Source organism: Juglans microcarpa x Juglans regia, chromosome 6D (assembly GCF_004785595.1).
Source record: "Juglans microcarpa x Juglans regia isolate MS1-56 chromosome 6D, Jm3101_v1.0, whole genome shotgun sequence".
NCBI lineage: Eukaryota > Viridiplantae > Streptophyta > Magnoliopsida > Fagales > Juglandaceae > Juglans > Juglans microcarpa x Juglans regia.
Genome location: NC_054604.1, coordinates 16,078,130 through 16,092,665, shown reverse-complemented (window position 1 = coordinate 16,092,665; position 14,536 = coordinate 16,078,130). Strand labels below are relative to the sequence as shown.

The window sequence follows — 14,536 nt, the reverse complement described above, 5'->3', positions numbered from 1 at the left end:
TTTGGATCAAAACATTGTCAACTATCCTCTTGGTTTCTTAACCAAACAGTCTGCCAATTGAAGCATAACAGAAGTAGGCTTAATTTCACCCAAACCAAGTTGCAAATAAATGGAATAAGGCATCAAATTTACAATGGCTCCTAAATCTAGCAACGCTTGCCCAAACTTATGATTTCCAATATTACATGTAATGGTTTGACAACCAGGATCCTTGTACTTCGGAGGAATTTGTTGCTCAATTAGAGTACTAACTTGCTCTGTCAGGAATGTTGTCTTCTTAACATGGTGCTTTCTCTTAACTATACACAAATATTTGAGAACTTTTGCATAAGTAGGAACTTGTTTAATAAAATGTAAAAGAGAAAGATTGATCTTTACCTGCCTAAGGTTCTCCAAGATTTCATTGCTAGAATCCAAAGTTTGCATACCAAATTTTAAAGCTTGAGGAACTGGTACCTTAACTGGGCTCTTAATTACCTCAGCTTATCAGTTGTTGGGATGTGTAAGGACTTACCACATCGTGTCACAATGACATTGACGTGCTTCAAATTTCCTTGAGCCATATGTCGACCTTGGGGTGTGTGGATTGAGTTTGAGAAGGGAACTTGCCATGCTCATTTACACTCAAAGAGCTCATCAACTTATATATACATAAATTTTTATCTCTTTATTTTCTTCAATAACCTACACAATCAAATATTCAAATTTTTAATTAGTTTTACTCTGTGCCTCAATAAATGCATGCAAAGTGTCTTCTAAAAGACTCCTAAAAGATGAAGGGGTATGATATAGGGGGTTGTGCAGGCTGCTGGTTTTCAGACTTCCAGCTAAAATTGGGGTGATTGCGGCACCCTAGATTATAGGTATAAGAGAAAAGTGTAAAAGGCTTATTGTACATACCTAAGGCATTACTTTGTTCCTCATACATCCCTCTCATCTCAGCAAATGTGGGACACTCTTAGGAAATGTGATCTACCCCATCACACACAAAATATGGTCCAAAAGACTCTGCATGATTAGCCAAGTGTGTTGGCTTTAAGTCCTTAGTCTTTAACACATCTAGCTCCCTAGTGAGCATCTCAACCTTAGCCTTTTAGGCTATACTCTTCCCTAAGATAGTAAATTCCACCACCATTTGGATTTCCAACAGGTCGTGACCAATTTGTGCTCTAAGTAGCACTAGGTCCAATCCAAGTGTGAGCTTTTTCAGCAAGCTCATTGAGGTATTCTATGGCCTCATCAGGATCTTTCTGTAAGAACTCCCCATTACACATCATCTCTACAAATTGACGCTTTCTAGGTGTAAGTCCCTCAAAAAATAGCTCACTAGGCGTCAATTCTCATACCCATGGTGAGGACACATACTCAACAACTCCTTAAATCTCTCCCAAGACTAATACAAAGTCTCACTGTCATTTTGTGCAAAGGTGGAGATTTACCTTTTGAAAGCATTGGTCTTATGCTGGGAAAAATATTTATTAAAGAAGACCTGAGTCATCTCATTCCATGACCCAATAGAACGTGGTCTTAGCGAGTATAGCCAACTCTTAGCTCTATCTTTCAAAGAGAAAGGAAAGAACGTAAGTCTCACAACGTCATCAGTTGTATTTTGACTATGAAAAGTCACAACTACTTCCTCATTGGGGTGATACCCGCATGGTGCGCCGGGGGGGGGGGGGGGGGGTACCCTCTCCCGCACCCCGCCCAGCACCATGTGGGGGTTGGAGTTTTTCCCCCCGCCCCATTGTCGGGGGCGAGGGAAAAAACCCATCAGCCCGGCCCTTACCTAGGCCAACACATTGTGTTTGAAAAAAAAAATTTTGGAACAAAAATATTTTTTTAGACCCAAATTATAATATAATTTAAATAATAAATTAAAATTTATAAATATAAAAACACTTTAACTCATTAGAGTTAGATTTTGGATTATCTTGGCCTCCTAGACCAACCTGTATATAGGAGGCCATGGCAATAGAATTAAGCAATGTGAGACTGGCTCGGTTTATATTCGCAACCCATCTCAACTCATCTCAATTCATTTCAACTCATCTCACTACTATTAATTACTATTCATCAACTTTAAAATCTCACTATTATTCACAACCCATCTCAACTCATCTCAACTCATCTTCGAATCCAAACAATAGCACTAGTAAGGTCCACATTGCTTAAGGATAACTATTGTATTGCCATGTACTCCTATATAAAGGTTGGCCTAGAAAGCCAATGCAATCCAATGACTTGAATACAATTTTAAGTTTTTAATAAATTGTATATATCTATATACAATATATTTATTTATAGCTATATAAATAAATAAATAATTAAGAAGTATCCTACTTCCTCAAACTCCCTAATGTACACATATATATTTTCATTTTCTAAGCCATAAAAAGTAAGAAGTAACTGTATCATCCCTGTTTTAAAATCAAGTTGGCGAGTATTAGCTGGAAACATGATGCATGATGGTGTGGCTGTGCGTCTAGGGTGGAGGTAATCATGAAGAGTTCTAATGGGTTGATTTTCGTGTTTACTCATTTCTTCGGGACTAAATGAATTGTCAAATAAAGGATTTAAAAAATTTGATTTTGACTCTAGCATAGGCCTACAAACAAATCTACCCAATGCGTCTCTATATCTGTGCATGTAAGGTAACAAAATACTAAAAAAAATAAGAAAAATACTAGAAAAAAAATTGAAGAAAAAAAATGTAGCAAGCTAAAAGAAGAAAAGAAGTTACCGCCTTTACAAACTGCTGAAAAGAAAAACTATCTAGCAATTCTTCTACTATCCCTCCAGCAAAGGCACCAAAATTTGATTATGCCAAAAGAATAACGCGGTAATTGTAGCACAGCTTTTGGGTGTTGATTCCACTAGGAGACAAATTAATAGAATAGTAGAATGAACAAAGAAACTAAAGAAAAATATTAAATGATTAATGGAGAACAAAGATTAATTTTAAATGTAAATTAAAGTGAAAAAGTACTCAAATTTAACAAACAGTAAAGCATCAGGAATCCCTGGCACAAATCTGGTATTTTAATTGTTCTTAATTCATTGAATAAATCAATTGGGAACTCAATTCTCAAAATGTCCAATTGGAAGGTATAGATTTATAAACCAAGATTAAACCAAATGTAACTCTTTAAAAAAACATTCACCACTTTTAAAATACGTAAACTATTATCACTATTGAGAAAATCCAACGACGACAATATATTCTGGAAGCGATATTGCAGCAATGAATTAAATCAATATAGATAAATAATTGATCCAAATGTAATCAAAGAACCAATTCATTCAATAGAAAAAGCATGACTGAATCCATAAACTGAATAAATTCTATGATTATTCGGAGAATAAAACATCTACAATGAATTGAGAATAATAAAAAAAAAGAGTTTTAGTAATTAAAAATTAAATACATAAATTAAAAATACCGTCTAATGTGCAAGTTCATCCCTAGCCCTACTTGAGATTTTAGTTACCCATAAATATAATAGATAACAAAAATCTCAAGAGAAAAATAAAGTAAACGGCGGCCATGGAAATTAATTTCGTCTTCCCCTCTGTAGAACTAAGCCGTCTCCCTTTTTATGAACCGTCAATTTCGTGCTAATGAAATGCTTATATTAGATAGGAAAAAAAACCCTAATGTTTTCATATTCCCGCATACAAAATTGCAAAATGTTAGGACTCATCTTGACAGCCACATATGCGCTTCAGGATTTCGAATTTAGAAATCTTTATTAGAGACAACTCTATAGCCCTTTAAGATAGCTTTCAAAGGCATTAATAATCATATCAATCTGATATTTGAGCGGGAAGTTATGAAAAAAATACTAAAGTATATACAGGCTTTCTTTTAGCAAATTTCGGACTGACTTTTTCTTTTGATCCGAATTACTCTCAAACTCCATCATTATCCTTATTTAAGGAGTCCTACACTCCTTGAAAGTTGTAAGGTAGTTCCAACTTCTTGCTCACTTGAAAGTCCTTTGAAATTTGATTGCTTTTGGACTTGCTTTTTTATAGACTCTATAATGGGAACCAAGGTGGGCCTACTCTTAAATATCCTTTGTAAGTTCTTGATGGGCTAATTACAAGATCGAGGGCCAAGAAGATCAAGGAAGCAATGCACGGATTGGTGCAATCCACTTGGGATGAAACTAGCAAGAGCTCAACACTCAAAATGGGCTGGAAAGAAGAACAACCAGTTTTGCTCCTCTTAATCCAAGTTGTCGAAGACATGACTTAGAGATTGGGCCTATTGTTATTGGAGGCTTCCAATTTGGTTAAATGATTTATTTTATTAGTTTAGAATAAGTGGGCTTGAAGATGATTGGCCCACACGTCTTATTTTTAATGAACTAGGATTTTCGGGAATGCCTAGTATTTTGGCCAAGGGCTTATTTGAAAAGTTACTTTTTAGGAACTCGGGTTTCAAGAGGTTACTGTACTGTAGCCACGCATACTGTAGCCTCGACACTGTTCATCAGGGGCATTTTGGGTAAAAGGGGTTTTATTTTGGCTAGGGTTTTAATTAGGTTTGATTTAAATACTCTTTGTAGCCTCATTTGAAGCCTTAGACAATATTGGATTTTATTTGTGAGTTGAGTTTACTCTAATTGTTCTTGATTGAACTCTTGAACTTATCAAAGGTAATCACAACCTTTGTGGCGTTCGTCCTTTGTCATCTAGGTTCTTGAGACAAGTTCTTCAACGGGTCTAAATTTTAATATAATCTGGGTTTTTGAAACGAGTTCTCATCAGGTCTAGATTCTCCATCCTTTGACTTGATTTTGGCTTTCTTGGGGAGTTTTCAAATTGATTGTTGGTTCAAGGGATTTCATTCCCGCGGGTTCATATCATTTGGTATCAAAGCCAGGTTTTGATGGAAACCAAGTTGGGCCTACTCTTAAAGATCATTTGCAAATTTCAGATGGGCCAATTATAAGATCAAGGGCCAAGAAGATCAAGGAAGCAATGCTCGGATTGGTGCAATCCACTTGGGATGAAGTTAGTAAGAGCCCAACACTCAAGATGGGCTTGAAAGAAGGAGAAACAACTTTGATCCACTTGATTCATGCTGTGGAAGACATGACTTAGAGATAGGGCCTATTGTTATTGGAGACTTTAAATTTGATTAAATGATTTATTTGATTAGTTTAGAATAAGTGGGCTTGAAGATGCCTGGCCCACACGTCTTATTTTCAATGAACTAGGGTTTTCAAGAAGGCCTTGTATTTTGGCCAAGGGCTTATTTGGAAAGTTACTTTTTAGGAATTAGGGTTTCAAGAGGGATGGGATGTGGAGGATGTGCGTCGATTGCAGGGCGGTCAACAATATCATGGTAAAGTATCGCCATCCCATTCCTAGATTGGATGATATGCTTGATCTTAAAAGTGGGTACCATCAAATTAGAATGAAAGAGGGTGATGAATGGAAAACTGCTTTTAAGACTAAGTATGGGCTTTATGAATGGTTGGTTATGCCATTTGGACTTACAAATGCTCCCAGTACTTTCATTAGATTAATGAACTAGTGCATTCATAGGCAAGTTTATGGTTGTGTACTTTGATGATATCTTAGTGTACAACAAGGACATAAATAAACATATTGAGCATTTGACATATGTGTTTGATGTGTTGAGATGTGAAAAGTTGTTTGCTAATTTCAAGAAATGTGCCTTTTGCATGGAAAAAGTTGTTTTTCTTGGTTATGTTGTTAGTACAAAAGGTATTGAGGTGGATGAAGAGAAAGTCAAGGTCATCAAGGAGTGGCCAACGCCAAAAAGTATCACCGAGGTAAGAAGCTTTCATGGCTTATCTAGCTTTTATTGGCGTTTTGTTAAAGACTTTAGCACTATTGCTGCCCCACTTACTAAGGTAATTAAAAAGAATGTTGGGTTTCATTGGGGGGCTAATAAAGAGAATGCTTTTGCCACTATTAAAGAAAGGTTGTGCTCTACACTTGTGTTAGCATTACCTGATTTTAACAAAACTTTTGAGATTGAATGTGATGTCTCAGGAATAGGGATTGGAGCCGTTTTGATGCAGGATAGGCGGCCAATAGCATTCTTCAGTGAAAAGCTAAGTGGGGCGTCCCTGAAGTACCCTACTTATGACAAAGATCTTTATGCTCTTGTTCGTGCATTAGAGACTTGGCAGCACTATCTATGGCCAAGGGAATTTGTGATCCACACCGATCATGAATCATTGAAGCATCTCAAGGGTCAAGGTAAGCTGAATAAAAGGCATGCTAGATGGATGGAATACATTGAGACATTTCCTTATGTCATTCGTTACAAGCAAGGTAAGGAGAACATTGTTGCTGATGCTCTATCCCAGAGGTATGTACTTCTTACTTCTATGAGTACTAAAATGCTTGAGTTTGAATATCTGAAAGACATGTATGCCGATGATGCTGACTTTTCTGATGTGTATATGGCATGTGATAAGGCGGCATTTGGTAAGTTTTACAAGCATGATGGTTATTTGTTTAAAGAAAGCAAACTTTGTGTGCCAAATTGTTCTATGCGTGAGTTGTTGGTGCGTGAGGCACATGGTGGGGGACTAATGGACACTTTGGTGTCAAGAAAACCTTAGACATTTTGCATGAGCATTTCTTTTGGCCTATGATGAAGAGAGATGTTAATCGTATTTGTGGAAGGTGCATTACATGTAGAAAGGCCAAATCTAAGGTTTTGCCACATGGGTTGTATACACCCTTACCCGTTTCTAGTGACCCATGGTTAGACATATCTATAGACTTTGTTTTGGGGCTGCTTAGGACAAAAAGGGGTAGATATTCTATTTTTGTGGTTGTGGATAGATTTAGTAAGATGATGGCACATTTCATTCCATGCCATAAAACAGATGATGCCACAAACATAGCTGACTTGCTTTTTAGGGAGATAGTGCAACTCCATGGTGTACCTAGGAGTATTGTTTCTGATAGGGATGCTAAATTCCTTAGCTACTTTTGGAAGGTGTTGTGAGGGAAATTGGGTACTAAACTCTTATTTTCCACTATTTGTCATCCATAGACTGATGGTCAGACTAAAGTAGTTAATAGGACTTTAACTTAGCTTTTACGCACTGTTGTTCAAAATAATTTAAAAACTTGGGAGGATTGTTTGCCATTTATAGAGTTTGCATATAATAAATAGGACCATGAAAACTACTACTACATATTCTCCTCTTGAAATTGTTTATGGATTTAATCCACTTACTCATTTGGATCTGATGCCTTTACTTGTTGATGGCAGGAGTAGTTTGGATGGACAAAAGAAGTCAGAGTTGGTGAAGTCACTTCATGAGAGGGTACGACTTCAAATTGCCCAAAAGAATGAAATGGTTGCTTCCCAAGCCAATAAGAGGTGAAGACGTGTCATCTTTGAACCAGGAGATTTGGTTTGGGTTCACATGAGCAAAGAAAGATTCCCAACCCAAAGAAGGACTAAGTTGCATCCTCGAGGAGATGGACCTTTCCAGATTCTTGAGAAAATTAATGACAATGCATATAAAGTGGATCTTCCAGGTGAGTATAATGTTTCTGCTACTTTCAATATTTCTGATCTTTCTCCTATTGATGTAGGTGAAGACTCGAGGTTGAATCCTTTTGAGGAGAGGGGGAATGATGGGAACCAAGGTGGGTCTACTCTTAAAGATCCTTTGCAAGTTCCAGATGGGCCAATTACAAGATCAAGGGCAAAGAAGATCAAGGAAGCAATGCACGGATTGGTGCAATCTACTTGGGATGAAGCTAGCAAGAGCCCAACACTCAATGGGCTTGAAAGAAGGAGAACCAATTTTGATCCACTTGATCCAAGTGGAAGACATGACTTAGAGAAATGGCCTATTGTCATTGCAGGCGTCCAATTTAGTTAAATAATTTATTTTATTAGTTTAGAATAAGTGGGCTTGAAGATGCTTGGCCCACACGTCTTATTTTTAATGAATTAGGATTTTCGAGAAGGCCTTGTATTTTGGCCAGGGGCTTATTTGGAAAGTTACTTTTTAGGAACTAGGGTTTCAAGAGGTACTGTAGCCGCGCATACTGTAGCTGAAACACTGTTCCTCAGGGCATTTTGGGTAAAAGGGGCTTTATTTTGGCTAGGGTTTTAATTAGGTTTAATTTAAATACTCCTTGTAGCCTCATTTGAATTTTAAACAATATTGAATGTTATTTGTGAGTTGAGGTTATGGAAACCAAGTTGGGTCTACTCTTAAAGATCATTTGCAAATTCCAGATGGGCCAATTACAAGATCAAGGGCCTAGAAGATCAATGAAGCAATGCACGGATTGGTGCAATCCATTTAGGATGAAGCTAACAACAGCCCAACACTCAAGATGGGCTTGAAAGAAGGAGAACCAGCTTTGATCCACTTGATTCAAGCTGTAGAAGACATGACTTCGAGATAGGGCTTATTGTTATTGGAGACTTCAAATTTGGTTAAATGATTTATTTTATTAGTTTAGAATAAGTGGGCTTGAAGATGACTGGCCCACACGTCTTAGGCCTCGTTTGTTTTCAAGAAACATCTCATCTCATCTCATCTCACTTCATCATTACAACTTTCCCAAATCCCCACACAAAATAAAATAAACAATTCAACTTTTTCAAATCCCAAAACAAAAATAATATTAAAAAATATATTCTAACAATATTTTATTTAACTTTTTAATTTTAATCTCATCTCATCTCATCTCATTTCTGAAAACAAACGAGCCCTTATTTTCATTGAACTAGGGTTTTGAAGAAGGCCTTGTATTTTGGCCAAGGGCTTATTTGGAAAGTTACTTTTTAGGAATTAGGGTTTCAAGAGGTACTGTAACATTACTGTAGCCGCTTGTACTATTGTGAGGCACTGTTCATCAGGGGCATTTTGGTAAAAAGGGGCTTTATTTTGGTTAGAGTTTTAATTAGGTTTAGTTTAAATACTCCTTCAAGCCTCAATTCATGGTTAAACAATATTGAATCGTATTTGTGAGTTGAGGTTTTTCCTCTTGTTCTTGATTGAACTCTTGAACTTATCAAAGGCAAATCACAACTTTTGTGGCGTTCCTCCTTTATAATCTAGGTTATTGAGACGGGTTCTTCAACGGGTCTAGATTTTGATATAATCTAGGTTTTTGAAACGAGTTCTCATCGGGTCTAGGATTTTCCATCCATTGACTTGAATATGGCTTTCTTGGAGAGTTTTCAAATTGATTGTGGGTTCAAGGGATTTCATTCCCGCGGGTTCATATCATTTGAATGATGGGAACCAAGGTGGGCCTAATCTTAAAGATCATTTACAAATTCCAGATGGGCCAATTACAAGATCCAGGGCCAAGAAGATTAAGGAAGCATTGCACGAATTGGTACAATCCACTTGGGATGAAGCTAGCAAGAGCCCAACACTCAAGATGGGCTTGAAAGAAGGAGAACCAGTTTTGATCCACTTGATTCAAGCTGTGGAAGACATGACTTAGAGATAGAGTCTATTGTTATTGGAGACTTCTAATTTGGTTAAATGATTTATTTTATTAGTTTAGAATAAGTGGGCTTGAATATGTCTGGCCACACGTCTTATTTTTAATGAATTAGGGCTTTCGAGAAGGCCTTGTATTTTGGCCAAGGGCTTATTTTGAAAGTTACTTTTTAGGAATTAGGGTTTCAAGAGGTACTGTAGCATTACTGTAGCCGCGGGTACTGTAGTGAGGTACTGTTCATCAGGGCATTTTGGGTAAAAAGGGGTTTATTTTGGCTAGGGTTTTGAGTAGGTTTTGTTTAAATACTCCTTGTAGCCTCATTTGAAAGTTAGACAATATTGAATGTTATTTGTGAGTTGAGGTTTTTCCTCTTGAATTTATCAAAGGTAAATCACAACCTTTGCGGCGTTCCTATTTTATAATCTAGGTTCTTGTGACAGGTTCCTCAACGGGTCTAGATTTTGATATAATCTAGGTTCTTGAAACGAGTTCTCATCGAGTCTAGGTTTTTCATCCATTGACTTGAATTTGGCTTTCTTGGGGAGTTTTCAAATTGATTGTGGGTTTAAGGGATTTATTCCCGTGGGTTCATATCATTTGGTGCAATCCACTTGGGATGAAACTAGCAAGAGCCCAACACTCAAGATGGGCTTGAAAGAAGGAGAACCAGCTTTGATCCACTTGATTCAAGCTATGGAAGACATGACTTAGAGATAGGGCCTATTGTTATTGGAGACTTCCAATTTTGGGTAACATGGGGTTTTATTTTGGCTAGGGTTTTAATTAGGTTTAGTTTAAATACTCCTTGTAGCCTCATTTGAAGGTTAGACAATTTTGAATGTTATTTGTGAGTTGAGGTTTTTCCTCTTGTTCTTGATTGAACTCTTGAACATATCAAAGGTAAATCACAACCTTTGTGACGTTCCTCCTTTATAATCTAGGTTCTTGAGACGGGTTTTTCAGCGGGTCTAGATTTTGCTATATTCTAGGTTCTTGAAACAAGTTCTTATTGGGTCTAGGTTTTTCCATCCATTGACTTGAATTTGGCTTTCTTGGGGAGTTTTCAAATTGATTGTGGGTTCAAGGGATTTCATTCCTGCGGGTTCATATCATTTGGTATCAGAGCCAGGTTTCCAATTAGGTCTGATTCTATCTTGTAGTTCTTGCATATTTCATTCTAGGGTTTCATTGCTCTTGGATTGATTACAAAAAAAAAATATATATATATATAGTGGCTGTTGTATTTCTTCACTATTGTTAGGGTTTCTGAATCTCATTGTTCTACGGTTTGTGTTGGCTAAAATCTCTTGTTCTAGGGGCTGCCATATAGCACTTGTGTTAGGGTTTTTGAGTTATTGTTAGGGTTTTTTCAATTGCTTATTCTTGATTGTAATCAAATCAGTTGGTAAAAAAACAAAAAAAGGCAGAAAAGACAAAAAAAAAAAAAAAAAAAAAATTCGCCCAGAAAAAGAAGAAGAAGAAAACCGAAATTTCTCTTGAGCCTTATCATCAAAGGGCTGAATACATATTTGTAGTTGGTATCTTGTTTTATAATTACTCTTACCCTCATTTAAATTCCTTGAGTCCCATGTCATTTTATTCCTTCCTTGTTTCTTGTTTCTTGGATCTTTATTACTGGTTGGAATAATAGAAGGTTGTATTGTCTTGATTTAGTTCAACTAGTTCTTAAAGAACTTAAGCGGGAAAGCTATTGAGGTAAAAGGCAAGAGAGTGTGAGGCTATTATCGGGAAAAAGCCAATTAGGAGTGAAACACGAGTGGAATGCCATTATTCGAGTGTAAACACGTAAGGGAGTGTGTGAGGTTTTTCCACTAACATTCATTTGTGTAGCACTTTACAATGTCTCATCGGAGTGGCTCTTCACCAAAGGGGATGGTACATAACTCATCCTTTGTGATGCAATCCATGCAACAACAGTTTGAGCTGTTGAACTTGGTGTTAGGTGAAGTGAGGGATAGGATGGATCATCAAGAAGTGGTAATTAGAAATTTACAAGGCAGAAGAGATAGGAGGAGTGAACCTTGTATTGAACATAACTGTAAGAATGAAGAGTATGGTGAGTCTCTTGTTGCCAGGCATGCTCTCAATATACGAATTAAGATGGATGATACAGAGAAGCAGAGCGAGAACATTTTTCATACTAGATGCCACATCAACAACAAGGTATGTAGTATGTCATTGATTTGCGGAGTTGTATTAATTTGGCTAGCACTACTTTAGTTGAGAAATTGAATTTACCTATCTTAAAACACCCTAGACCATAGATGTTGCTGTGGGGAGGTTAGGGTCAACAAGCAAGTGCTAGTTACTTTTTCAATTGGAAAATATCAGGATATGGTCCTTTGTGATGTAGTGCCTATGCATGCTAGTCATATTTTGTTGGGGAAGCCATGGGAGTATGATAGGAAGCTGATCTATGATGGGTTAAGAAACATGTATAGTTTTGAAAAGGATGGAAAAAACAATCAAACTTGCTCCTTTAACTCCAACACAAGTCCATGGAGACCATTTGAAACTAAAAAGTAAGGTTGCTCAAAAAAGAAAGAGTGAAAATGAGTGTGATCAAAAAAGAAAATGTGAAAAGGAGATTGAGCTAAGAAGCAAGAGTGAAAGTGAGATTGAGAAAAAAAAGAAACAGTGAGGCCGAAAATGAGAGAGAGAGTAAAATGAGAGAGAGAAAAGGGTGAGGCTGAAACCTCAAGAGAAAGAGAGAATGAGTTGAAAAACTGTTGTCAGGTCGAGAGTTCAAAACAAGATGAAGGAAATGGGAGTGACAGAAAAAAAGAGAGTGAAAAGCAAAAAGAGAGTGAAAGGGAAAAAGAGAGTGAAAAAGAAAAAGATTGTGGAAAGAAAAGAGAGAGTGAAGAAAGTGAGAGAAAAACAAAAAGAAAAGCGAGCTTTTATGCTAAGGCGAGTCTTAATACTAACGAACTTGACGTATCTTTCCCTAGTGTTATTGTCTTTTTGTTGCAGGAAATATGAGGTCATGTTTCCTAGAGGTGTGTTTAGCGGATTGCCAATTTTGTGCTAGGTGCGACAATTTCTAACCGACCTTTCCTTAAGAACATGAGTCTTTTTCACACTTATAGGGACAAGGTAAGTCGTTGACTATAATGCATGCTAAGTGGGAGGACTATATTGAGACTTTTCCTCATGTATTCAAATACACACAAGGTATGGAAAATTTTGTACTTGATGCTTTAGCAAGAGGGTACGTCTTTATCTTCATTTTAGATGCAAAATTGTTGACACTTGAATATAATAAGGAATTGCATGCTAATGATGATGATTTTGCTAGTGTGTATGGAACATGTGAAAAAGCATCGTTTGATAAGTTCTATAAATTCGATTGGTACTTGTTTAGAGAGAATAGATTTTGTGTGCCAACTAGTTTTATGCTTAAGTTGCTTGTGTGTGATAGACATGGTGGTTTGTTGGGTAACTTTGGTGTAAGGAAGACTTTCAATATGTTGCATGAACGTTTGTGGGTGTATCATTTGCCATTCACTGACATTTTGCATGAAAGTTTGTGGAAGTATATCATTTGTCATTCATTAACGTGTTGCATGAACATTTGTTGAAGTATTACTTGCCATTTATTGAGTTTGCTTAAAATTGAAGTGGTGTAAGAAAAACTTTAGGTGTCTTTCATGAACGTTTGTGGGAGTATCATTTGCCATTCATTGAATTGCTACATGGACATTTGCGGGAGTATCATTTGTCCTTATTAGAGTGTGCATATAAAACCTTGCATATTACTATTTCTTATTCTCCATTTGATGTTGTTTATGGTTTTAATCCACTTACTCCTTTACCTTTGATGGCTTTGCTTGTTGATGATAGGAGTAGATTGGATGAACATTTTCAATTTCTTGAGAAAATTAATAAAAATACATATGAAGTAGATCTTTCAAGTAAGTATCATGTTTTTGCTATTTTCAATGTTACTAACATTTTTCTTTTTGATCCGGGTGGAGATTCGAGGTCGAATCCTTTTGAGGAGAGCGGGAATGATGGGAACCAACGTGGGTGTAGTCTTAAAGATCATTTGCAAATTCCAATTGGGCCAATTACAAGATCAAGGAAGCAATGCACGAATTGGTGCAATCCACTTGGGATGAAGCTAACAAGAGCCCAACACTCAAGATGGGCTTGAAAGAAGGAGAATCAGTTTTGATCCACTTGATTCAAGCTGTGGACGACATGACTTAGAGATAGAACCTATTGTTATTGGAGACTTCCAATTTGGTTAAATGATTTATTCTATTAATCTAGAATAAGTGAGCTTGAATATGCCTGGCCATACGTCTTATTTTTAATGAACTAGGGTTTTCGAGAAAGCCTTGTATTTTGGCCAAGGGCTTATTTGGAAAGTTACCTTTTAGGAATTAGGGTTTCAAGAGGTACTGTAGCCACGGGTACTGTAGCGAGGCACTGTTCATCAGGGCATTTTGGGTAAAAATGGGCTTTATTTTGGCTAGGGTTTTAATTTGGTTTAATTTAAATACTCCTTGTAGCCTCATTTGAAGGTTAGACAATATTGAATGTTATTTGTGAGTTGAGGTTTTTCCTCTTGTTCTTGATTGAACTCTTGAACTTATCAAAGGTAAATCACAACCTTTGTGGCATTCCTCCTTTATAATCTAGGTTCTTGAGACGGGTTTTTCAACGGGTCTAGATTTTGATATAATATAGGTTCTTGAAACGAGTTCTCATCAGGTCTAGGTTTTTCCATCCATTGAGTTGAATTTGGCTTTCTTGGGGAGTTTTCAAATTGATTGTGGGTTCAAGAGATTTCATTCCCGTGGGTTCATATCACCGGTCCTCCTCTACATTAGCTCGAATCATCGCCCCTCCATCTCTTTATGATAATCCTCCACACTCTTAGACCCCTGTGTAAGATTTTGTAATTTCTGGTAAATGTCTCTATAGTAATGGCTAGGCACAAATCTCCGCCTAATGAGAGCTTTCAACTCTCCCCATGTCTCTACAGGACTCTCATAATTCCTCCTCCTCCTATTGGTCACTAATTGAT

The 14,536-nt window shown here is 36.9% G+C and overlaps 1 non-coding gene across 1 annotated transcript; it reads left to right on the top strand.

Annotated features, from left to right (window-relative positions):
* The first annotated feature begins 1,343 nt into the window (after nt 1-1,343).
* LOC121236246 lies at nt 1,344-1,451 on the top strand. The gene has a single exon (XR_005934687.1). It is a non-coding gene; the product is annotated as a small nucleolar RNA R71 (small nucleolar RNA).
* The last annotated feature ends 13,085 nt before the right edge of the window (nt 1,452-14,536 follow it).